This window comes from Gouania willdenowi, chromosome 4 (genome assembly GCF_900634775.1).
Source record: "Gouania willdenowi chromosome 4, fGouWil2.1, whole genome shotgun sequence".
Taxonomy (NCBI): domain Eukaryota; kingdom Metazoa; phylum Chordata; class Actinopteri; order Blenniiformes; family Gobiesocidae; genus Gouania; species Gouania willdenowi.
The window spans coordinates 1,501,846-1,513,267 of NC_041047.1; the positions used below are offsets into that span (position 1 = coordinate 1,501,846).

Genomic DNA, 11,422 nt, shown 5'->3' on the forward strand with positions numbered 1-11,422 from the left:
CTCCTTCCCTCTGCCCACAGCCACCACTATTATAGTTAAGCCTCACGCCTACAACTTCACATCTCACTCTCACTTTACAGTAATCAACTCTTCCCCACAATTCCATTTCTCTACCTTGAATCGCTCCTCCCTGCTCTCTTCCCCCTCCACCTAAAATAATGCAATTTATTTAATTCCAATAACAAAAAAAAGCATTGCTGTCTAAAAAAGATTGCATTTATTGTAGTGTTGACCTTTGACAGCATGTGCAGACAAGTTAAAAAAAAAAAGATTAAGGACACTTAATGTCAAAATGTCAATCAACTTATTACCCTAAGCCCGGCCCACTTACTCCCACACTCCACCACTAAGCCCCGCCCACTTCTCCTGCCCACACAGTTTATAAAAACCGCATTATTAATAATTTTATTATTGAAAATAAAGATTTATTGTTTACGTTCATCTAGCGGGCATTTATAGATATAAAAATATTAAAAAATTAAAAATATTTAAAAAGATTGTCACCCTCTGCTGAACAAATGTGGCTATGACATTTAACAGAGTGCTTTTTTTTCTGGGCATAAAAAAAAAAAAAGTTTTCTATGTCCTAGAACATGACCAGACTTGTCCGGACAATCTGCCTGTTTGGTGTTACGGTCGTTTACATGTATAATTATTGAGTGTGGTTTCTTTTAGGACTTGTATGTAATAAAAATTACACTTTGTTTAAAAGTGTGCTTATGGAACGTATATATTTAAAAAATTATCTTTATTGTATACGAGTGCTTGATGTTTCACTTGTATATTTCCGTAAAAGTTCAGCATATTCCAAAAAAGAAGAAAAGAAAAGAAAAGTTCATCAGACTGCTTAGCATCCTAAAGTTCCCATTCCAAAAAGAAAAAAGCATAAAGGTCCAACGTAGCAAGTTTGTTGAATCCAAAAGTGAAAAGAGAAAAATCCTTCAGATTCCGACTACATCCTACGGCTTCCTTCTCTAAATGACAGACTGACTATTTTTTCCAAGTCTCGCTTGACTCCGCCCCTGATGCTGTGAAGCGAGAGGAGGGCTCTCTCTCTCTCTCTCTCCCCTCCTCCGTGCTGCCTCTGTGTGTGTGTGTGTGTGTGTGTGTGTGTGTGTGTGTGTGTGTGTGTGTGTGTGTGTGTGTGTGTGTGTGTGCAACGCTGAAGGCATATATAGTCAAAGAAATGCTGCAGTACATCCTAAGATTTTTTTTCCAAATCTAAATAGAGAAAATGCCTCACGCCAAACGTAGTTTGAATTTTGGCGAAAATAAAGACATCATATGCAGGGACCCGAAAAAGGAGTCAAAGTTTCTAAACGCGGCTCCAGACGATGAGGAAGAAGAGTTGCTGATACCTGATCCAACAGGGAAAGGGATCCACTTGGTGTTATGTGATTTTAGAGAATCATCATCATCTTCCAGGGTGAGCAAGACGTTAACCATTGAACGAATGCAATGGCTGGGTCCAAGTGATGGCTTTCACGGTGAATGGCCAACGACAAAACAATGAGGATATACGTTTAGTCACGAGAAATATCAACTGGTGATATCCGTCATCGACCACGACGATCCTATGGAGGCATTAAATAATATCATCTCTTTGACGGAGGAGGATTGGCTCGCCATCAATTGGGCCACTCGCCCAGAACCTCTATCACCCGAATCAAGAAGATTTATTGACGAGAGTGTTATTGGAGAGACTTCTGTTGGACAAAGTTCTGAAGGAGAATTGGTCAGAGCCATCTGGAGGACAAAGACTCGGTCCGGCGTGAAATGGTTCCTCTTCCTCTCACTCTTCACATAATGACTCCAAAAAAACATACATTACAGAAAAATACACCAAACGAAAAAAATATAAATATGATTAAAAAAAAAACAACACATTCATCATGCACATGTCTCATAGAATTAAACCAGGAAAATTGCACACGCTATTTTACTTTTCACCTGCAAATATACCCCTTAATAATGCTACAGAGTATGTTATTATTATGCCCATAATTAACAACTCTACTTAAGAGCCCACTATATGAATACATACTTCCGCCGGGCACTTTACTAGTCTAACTAAAAAGCAAGAGACATCTGTGTGTGTGTGTGTGTGTGGAGCAAATATCTCCCCGACGCGGTGCGAGTTCGACCTGAAACTCGGTCAACGGGTTCCAAATACCCCGGGTGTGTGTATCTGTTATTTTGGAGTAATTTGGTCATTTCAAAATGTTTATTTTAATTTTATTTCACTTCTGGACGGCAACGAAATGAAACCTATTCAACTTTTGACCTCAGATGCGTGCGTGCGTTACATCGGAATGTACACGGTGAACGCACACAGAGCCGTTGAGAGAGAGTTGCCACTTTGGTGTTGCAAAATGTTTATTTATCGTGGTACTTTCTGGTCTCACTCTCTCTCTTTTTTACACACACACACACACACACACACACACACACACACACACACACACACACACACACACACAGTATTATATTATCTCTATCTAATATACTACTACCGTATTATTTTTATTGCTATTCTTATATTATTCTTTTTCTTTGTATTATTCTATTATCTTGTATTATTCTATTATTTTGTATTATTCTATTATCTTGTATTATTCTATTATCTTACTGGTATTCTCATTGTATTATTATTATTGCTATTACCTTATTATTTTATGTTGCTATTGTTTTTATTGTATTATAGTTACTGGATTTTCATTATATTATTTTGTTATTGTTATTGTATAATTTTACTACTATTGTATTAAAGTTATTGCTATTCTTATAATTACCATTATATTCTTTTTCATTATTAATATTTTTTAATACAGTTACTGGTGTCCTCATTGTATTATTAGCATATGAGTGCATTATTATATTATTTTGATATTGCAATTATTAACATTAATATCATTACAACATTACTTTTATTACTATTACTACTTTCACTATTAATATTATATCCCTATCAACATATTTATTATTATCAGGGCTCTACACAAACTTATCCAGTGGTGGCACTGGTGTGACAAACTTTCTCTGTTAGTCGAGGGGTTGTACAGCATAGACATACATGCTGATGAATAGTTGACTTAACTGGCTACCGTAGTTACCGTGTCTCTCTTAACAACCTGCGACAGATTATGTGCAAATAGCACGCACGCATGTGTGATAGATAACCCACGGAGGAGATGGCTGGCACACACACACACGCACACGCACACACACACACACACACAGTATTTATTATAAAAATATACTAAATCACATACATTACAGAAAAATGCACCAAACAACAACAAAAACATGAAAATTATTTATACAAAAAGTGCACAAAATGACAACAGAAATGCATTAAAAAGGCTCCAAAAACACACATGTGGACTGTAACACCAGGGGAAATAAGACTCTAGATCTAATGTATGCAAACGTCAAGGATGCATACAGTGCCATCCCCCTGCCTGCACTGGGGAAAGCAGACCACAATCTCGTCCTGATCAAACCTCACTACACACCAAAAGTGAGGAGGTCACAAATAACCACACGCTCATTCAGGAAGTGGTCTCCTGAAGCTGAGCAGGCTCTGAAAGACTGCTTTGAGACCACTGACTGGGATGCATTGCAGGAGTCTCACAATGACAACATGGAGGAGATGGTTGACTGCACTACGGACTATATAAACTTCTGTATGGACGTTGTTGTTCCAGTAAGATCTGTGCGCTGCTTCGCTAACAACAAGCCCTGGATAACCAGTGACATCAAAGGCCTCCTGAACCAGAAGAAGAAGGCCTTCAGAGATGGTGACACACAGGAGCTCAAGCGGATACAGAAGGAACTCAGAGTCCAGCTCAGAGAGGGGAAGGAGCAATACAGAAGGAAAATAGAACAGAGGATGCAGAACAACAGCATGAGGGAGGTATGGGAGGGGATGAAGACCATCACTGGCTGCAGCTCAAAGAAAGGAGCCCCCATTGAGGCTGATGTGGGAAGGGCAAACCAGTTAAACCAGTTTTTTAATAGGTTTGATCTCCCTGCACCTACGAGCACAGCAACCCCCACCCACCCAACCCCACAAGCCATCTCCAGCACAGAAGAGGACACCTCCCCCCCCCCGCTCACACCACCCACCATCACAGCAGCTCAGGTATGTGGAGAGCTGAGGAGGCTACGCCCTGGCAAAGCTACAGGTCCAGATGGAGTCTCCCCCAGACTACTGAAGACCTGTGCGCAGGAACTGGGACACCCCCTACAGCGTATCTTCAACCTGAGCCTGGGACAGGGGAGGGTCCCCCAGCTGTGGAAGACATCCTGCATCATTCCTCCCCCACGCCATGCGGCTCTTTAACAACTCTAGGGGGGGGGGGCGATAAAATCAACCATAGAACACGGGACTTAATGCTAATCACACCATGCACCCTCTGTCACACGCGCACTTTATCACACACACACACACATCTACAAGTTGGACTCTAAGTATGTACAAACTGACCATTACGCAACTGTATCTTGCACACTGTCATCTGCACAACTGCACTTGAACTGGACTGGCAGACACTATACTGTATTTCGTTTTTATACCATTATATTTTACCTTAGTACTTTTTTTTGCACTGTTTTAAATTTTTAAATTAAATTTTTACATTGTACTTTCCCTGCATGCCCCTGTGTTCCCATACCTGTAAGCTGCTGGAACTGTGAATTTCTCTTGGCGATGACTAAAGTATCTATCTATCTATCTATCTATCTATCTATCTATCTATCTATCTATCTATCTATCATAATTACTCCAAAAAACATACATTACAGAAAAATACACCAAACAACAAAACACATATGAAAATGACTTAAAATACACAAAACTAAATATTTATACAAAAATACACAAAATAACAACAGAAACGCACAAAACTACACTAAACAAGATACAAAAACACACAAAATGACTCCAGAATCACACTGCAATGGCAACAAAAAACAATAATTATACAAAAAATGCACAAAAAGACAACAGAAAGATACAAAAATACACAAAATGACTCCAAAAACATACATTACAGAAAAATACACCAAACAAAACGATATAAAAGTGAGTAAAAAAAACAACAACAAACACATTTAGCATACACATGTCCCATAGAATTAAACCAGGAAAATTGCACCCACATTTTGCACCCGCAAATATATCTCTTATTCTCCCACATGAATGCATACTTCTGACGGGCACTGTACTAGTGGTATATCATTTTGTGAAAAAAACGCATCAACGTCAAATTCAAGAAAAAGTATAAAGAAAAAGTTTTACTTGAATATAGTGCCGATGAAAGGATTTAAATTCTATTTGTTACGTAAACAGTTGCATGATGCAGAAGCTGTACATGCGCCTGGTTATGGATATCATTATGTTGCTTGATTATTTCTTCGGATGGAAAATGTAACCACTATTTTTGTTTACGCAAGAGTATAGTAAAACTGTGAAAGTACTGTATGGATAAAATACTCTAAGAAGTAAAATTATTTTCAAAAGTTACTCAAGTTCATGAACGTGAGTAAATGTAATTGAGTACTTCCCGCCACTGGAATTGAGTTTTGGTTTTTTTTCTTCCTTTTTAATTATTATTAGAATATAAGCGGTTTGTGCAATATCACCAGGAAATGTAACCGTTTATTATATTGATTACGGGATAGGCGTATATAAGCTTTTGGCTTCAGCCTATTCCCTTTTTGAGCTATTGTAACAGAATAATGTGAATGTGAATGTTGTAGGAATGTAAAATGTAAATTGCACAAAAATAAATAAATCAATCAAAATCAATCAAAACGTGGAAGAAATGTACAAAAACCCATACAATCATGCTGTTGTAAGAATCAAATGTAAGAAAAAACTGTACAGTTTGAATGAAAATGTTTTTATTTAAACTTTATACACTCTTCGTTTTTCAAAAATGAATCCAGCGTGGTAAAGATTCACCTTTCTCCCCTTTTCTTTCCTTCCTCCTCCTGCTGTAGCTGAGTGTGTGTGTGGAGACGAAGGGGGGAGGAGTGGTGCTGCAAATGTGGCAATGTACCGGTTTCAATCATTCTGCAATATTTAACTCGTGAAGCTTCGTTTTTAATGCATGATAATGGTATATTTTGATGCGCTAAAGCTGTAAGAAATTGGCTCCAACCAGCAGGCCTGTCTTTCCTCATTTTGGAGTTGAAAGGCGAGATCAAACAACGTACCAGATCCAAAACGTGTGATCCTTGAATCAGTGTATTTAGCTTTTTTTAGAGCAGAGAGCATATCTCCTGTTTCCGGGTCTGTTTTTTCAGAACTGTTTGTAAGTTCAGGGAGAGGGTGAAGAGGAGAAATCTTTGTAGCAAGGCCTCGTGTTTTTTAATTTTCTCATACTCATCGCTTTTCTGTTCAAGAACGATTTTCATCTGAGCGTCTAAATCGACAGCTTCGTGCTGTTTATGCAAATAGGATGGAATAATGTAAAGTTTATTAATCCACCTATTAATTCGGACACAAAAGACATGGCGATCGATAATAAGGGAAGAATAAATCTATCCGTCTGTTTAGTGAGGAGATGCCGTTTTTTTTAATATCCAGCTTCTTGTCAGCCAGTTTCCTGAGGTTGGTTCGCTGAGTTTTTAATTTCTTGAATTGTGCAACGTTCAAAGAAATATTTCGCTTTAATACATTCAGGGCATTTTCACAGATGGTTTGTAAAAGGTCTGAAGATCCGTGAGAAATGATGTGATTCCTCTTTTTCGCGTTTCTTTTATAAAGTTCTTTAATCAGCGACGCATTTCATCTCAATCGTGCAGACATTATTTCCTTTTGTTCTTTGGAATATATACAGCAGCTCTTTCACTTTGAAGTAACCCAGTTCTCAGCCTGAAACGTTCTGGACATTGCAACATGTGCTGAGGTGGATAAATACCTCACTGCACATAGTCTACCAATTCAGTGCACTGAAGAAGGAACAAAGATGCAGAGAAGACTGACCACTCAACAGGCATTGGAAATGATCCTGAATGAAGCAAACCCTTGTGACTCGGATGGAGAAGACATAAATCGTTTCATATTATTTCCTATTTCATTTCAAACAAGAAAGTGGAAAATACAAAAAAGGCGAAGTGGAGTGACTGAAACACCCACTCTGCTGTCTTTGTATTTTCTACGTTTTTCTACATTCACTGCCGTCTGATATCATTTGACTTTCCCATTGCTCATAATTTGAATTTGTTCACACTGCAGATGAGGAGACTGCTCCTCTACCACAAAAGAGAGCTCGGTTGGGGAGTCAGTCGACAGAGACGGCGAAAGATGGCACAGTGAGGCGTGAAGAACAGGTGGGGACACGTCTCCATTTCACCCCAATAGAACCTTACGACGCACATGGAGAGCCAACGGATAAGGCAAGAAGTCTCGGGAATCGCCTCCAGAGCTTCCTCTGTTTCATCAGTCTTGACATGCTTCGTAGCATTCAAGAATGGACTATTCAGCATGCACTGCCAACAGAGCAAGTGGATTGGTTTATGGCCCTGCCTGAACTAATGGCATTTATTGCTGTCATCATCTTATGGGGGGTGACCAAGGTTCCATCACTGCGTGACATCTGATCAGCAAACCTGGGAAACCCACGGATCATTGCAACTATGTCCCAAAACCGCTTCCAAAACATCATGCAACACCTACGCTTTGATGAAATGTTCATGCCCAGTGAGCGAGCGGAGACCGATAAGTTTGCTGCAATATCCGATGTGTGGGGATCGTTTGTCACCAAATGCATCACATCCTACAACCGTGGTCGACACATCACTATTGATGAACAGCTTTTCCCGTCAAAGACTCGCTGCTGTTTCCTCCAGTACATTGCAACAAAACCTGACAAGCTCGGGATCAAATTTTGGGTGGCTTGCAATTTGAAATCCAAGTACATCTGCAAAATCCTCCCATGTCTTGGCAAGGACCCCAGTCGTCCTAGTGGGGAGAGACTGTCAGAGAGTGTGGTGATGAGGCTGATGGAACCATTCATGAACAAGGGCCGAACTGTCATCACCAACAATTTCTTCACATCGCTGTCACTTGTACAACGACTGCTTAGCCTGAAAACCACCATCCTTGGCACAGTTAACAAAATTAGCAGGGAAATTCCTCTGTCAACTAGACAAACGGACCGCATTCAGTTCACCACTCAGGTATGTTGCAGGTCTTTTTTTCATCAACACCTGTGTGTCATTGTGTGTGCTGTGAAAATAACAATTTATCTTATTTATTAGGTGTTTTCAACCACTGGTGCCACGCTGACAGTGTATGCGCCCAAACGGAAGAAGACCGTCTACGTTCTCAGCAGCATGCACAGCATGGTTGAGACTGAGGATACCACCAAAAGGAAGCCAAACACCATCACCCAATACAACACCACAAAGTGCGGCGTAGATGTGATGGACCAGATGGTGAGGGAGTACAGTGTGCGCACAGGAACACGGCGATGGCCAGTCGCAGTGTTCTACAACATGATTGACATGGCAGCACTGAATGCATATGTGCTTTATCAAACATGCACCGGGAAGCAGGAGAGAAGGATAGACTTCCTGTTCGAGCTTGCAACAGAGTTGTCTAACTCTCATGTGGATGCGAAGAAGGCATGCAAGGAGCAACTTCTTCTTCAACAACCTCCCACACCTGATCCTGGGAAAATGGTCAACCATCGATGCAAGAAAAATTGTGCCTCTGTACGATGTGTTGACTGCTACAAATACACATGTGGCAAATGTAGAAAGAACATACCATGGCAGTGCCAGGTATGTTCTGACCATTGCTGAGTGAGGAAGTGAGTGCTGAAATGACACACACACGCACACACACACACCTAATAATGCATACTTTTTTTAAAGTGTAAATATTTGTTTTATTACTTGTGTTTTGTACTATTTTCCTGTTTTCCTAAACTATGATAAAAGCAAACCACAAACAAATCCCAGTTGTTTTTTTGTATATTTCTCAGACTGCCGTGATGTTCTCTGACCAAGACATATCATGAAGGTGTGGACCCTCTCCACGCACTCACCGTTGATGTACAGGGGGGCTGGGTTTGTGCTGTGCTTCCTGAAGTCCATGATGATCTCGCTGGTTTTCTTGGCGTTCAGAGCGAGGTTATTCTCTGAACACCAGGCTGCCAACTTCAGGACCTCCTCTCTGTAGGACGTCTCATCGTCCTTAGAAATGAGTCCGACCACTGTAGTGCCGTCGGCAAACTTGACGATGAGATTGTCATTGTGGGCCGAGCTGCAGTCGTAGGTGGAGAGTCAGTACAGGAGGGGGCTCAGCACACAGCCCTGTGGGGAGCCGATGCTCAGCGTACCGGTGGAAGAGAGGTGGGGGCCAAGTCTCACAAATGTTATAGCCACATTTGTCCAACAGAGGGCGCCACAATCTTTTAATTTTTTTTTTTTTAAATATTTTTTATATTCATAAATACCCGCTAGATGAACATAAATAATACATGTTTATTTTCAATAATAACATTATTATAAATATAATTTTAATTAAAAAAAAAAAAAAAAAATTAAGATGGGCGGGGCTTAACTGTGTTGGTAGGGATGTGGCCGGAGCTTAGCAGTGGTGCGTGGGGAAAGTGGGCGGGGCTTAGGGTAATAAATCAAGTTGACTGACATTTTGACATAAAGGGTCCTTTATCTTTTTTTTTACTAGACATTTGAGGTGACCCCATTTAAATTACAAGTGAGCCACAGGGGGTCACAACCCCATGGTTGTAAAAACTCTGACTTAAAGGTATAGAAGATGATTTTCCTGAAGTTTAGAAAAGAAACGTCCTCTGCACATGCGCAACACTCTACCTGCTCAAGAACTAACGCCTACGTGTGCGAGAGAGCGTACACGAGCCCCGTTTTCCTCGTGCACAGCTCTGTTTACAAGTTGGAGTCGACATCGGTCATACAAGCTTACCTACCAAAAGAAGATTTGCACTTTTCCCACTATGTCAGACTCGCCACCGGTAAGTGAAAATCCATTTTCAAAGGACCCGGTGCACACCGGGAACGAGCACGTACGACGGCCTTACGCAAACATGATTGACAATTAGGAGGACCAATAGTCTTGATGATCCACCCAGAAGCTAAACATCGTCTACAATTCCTTTAAACTAAGAATTAAATTATTTTTATGAATTGTTTAATCAGTTTTTCCTGTTGAATTTAATGATATTGATTATTCAGAAACATATTATTTTAAGAACTAATCCTTACAACGCATTTGATTTATGAACACAAAAATAAAATGATTTAAGCAGCTGTTCTGTCTAAAACACATTAAATCAATTGTAATTCACTGATTTTTTTACAACTCTTGCTTTTGTTTATTGACAACATGACAAAATAACAAGCTATGATCAATATGTAACCGGCTTTAGTTCATCATTGGCTGGTATGTCATTGGTTATCAAACGTCAACACAGCTCAACAAAGAAAAGAGAGAATAGTGATTCATTCAGATCTTTATTGTTGGTTGAATAAAAGTGGCGTTCGTTGACCTTGAAAGAATGAACACAATGCTAAAGAACACATCTGTGGATCTATTTATAGTCTGAATGAGGACATCTTGAACCTGAAAAAGACAAAATGTACAATGTTAATCCATTCTCAGCCACTCTAATGATCGTAGCATTGTTTACATGACGTTAGAAAAGGGTGGGGCACTAAATGACTTCATTTATTCTGTTGGAGGTTATTTTGGCTTCTATCAGATTAAGTTGTTGAATTCCTTCTTTCTAATTGTATTTACAACAGCAATGAGGTACAGTATAGTTCAATGAGAAAATATTCTCAAGTTCATTCTAAAGACTGGTTAATGCTCGACTCTCTGCTGAGTAGACATCTTTAATATCAGCAAAGCTTGGTCAGTGTTTGTTCTACCACTTTGTTTGGGAGTGTACGTAGACTACAATAGTTCATCAACAACAGGTCTAGTTATTGTACAACCCAAGCACAAATTTAGACTGGAGAGAAAAACACGTAGGAAGTGCAACAAAGGCCATCTGTACTTTTTCACAACACAATGTAAACACAAGTAACAATTCAACATCAATATCAACAGTGTCATTCAACATTGTCAGTGCTAAATGTTCACTAACAGCTGGTCTTGGACTGTTTGACTCAATGACCACTTTAACATGGGAGCTTCAATAATTCAGAAAAAGGTTCAATTCTCTTTAAACTGACCATGTAAACACCTACTTCCTGATGCAAATTTAGTTCCAAATTGAACTTAAATCCTACTTAGGTGGCTGGTTTATTCCCATTTTAATTCCAAATTTAAAAAATCCTCTATCTTTTAAAAAATTAATTCCACTTTAAGTTCATTCCGGTTGTTCTGCGCATCTGTGACTTGCCGTAATGACGCGCTGGTGAT

General features: G+C 39.7%; 1 protein-coding gene across 26 annotated transcripts in view; it reads left to right on the forward strand.

The window, feature by feature from the left end:
- The window catches only part of LOC114461434 (mucin-5AC-like), a 419,115-nt gene that overhangs the window by 113,128 nt on the left and 294,565 nt on the right, over positions 1–11,422 (forward strand). The window lies entirely within an intron of this gene.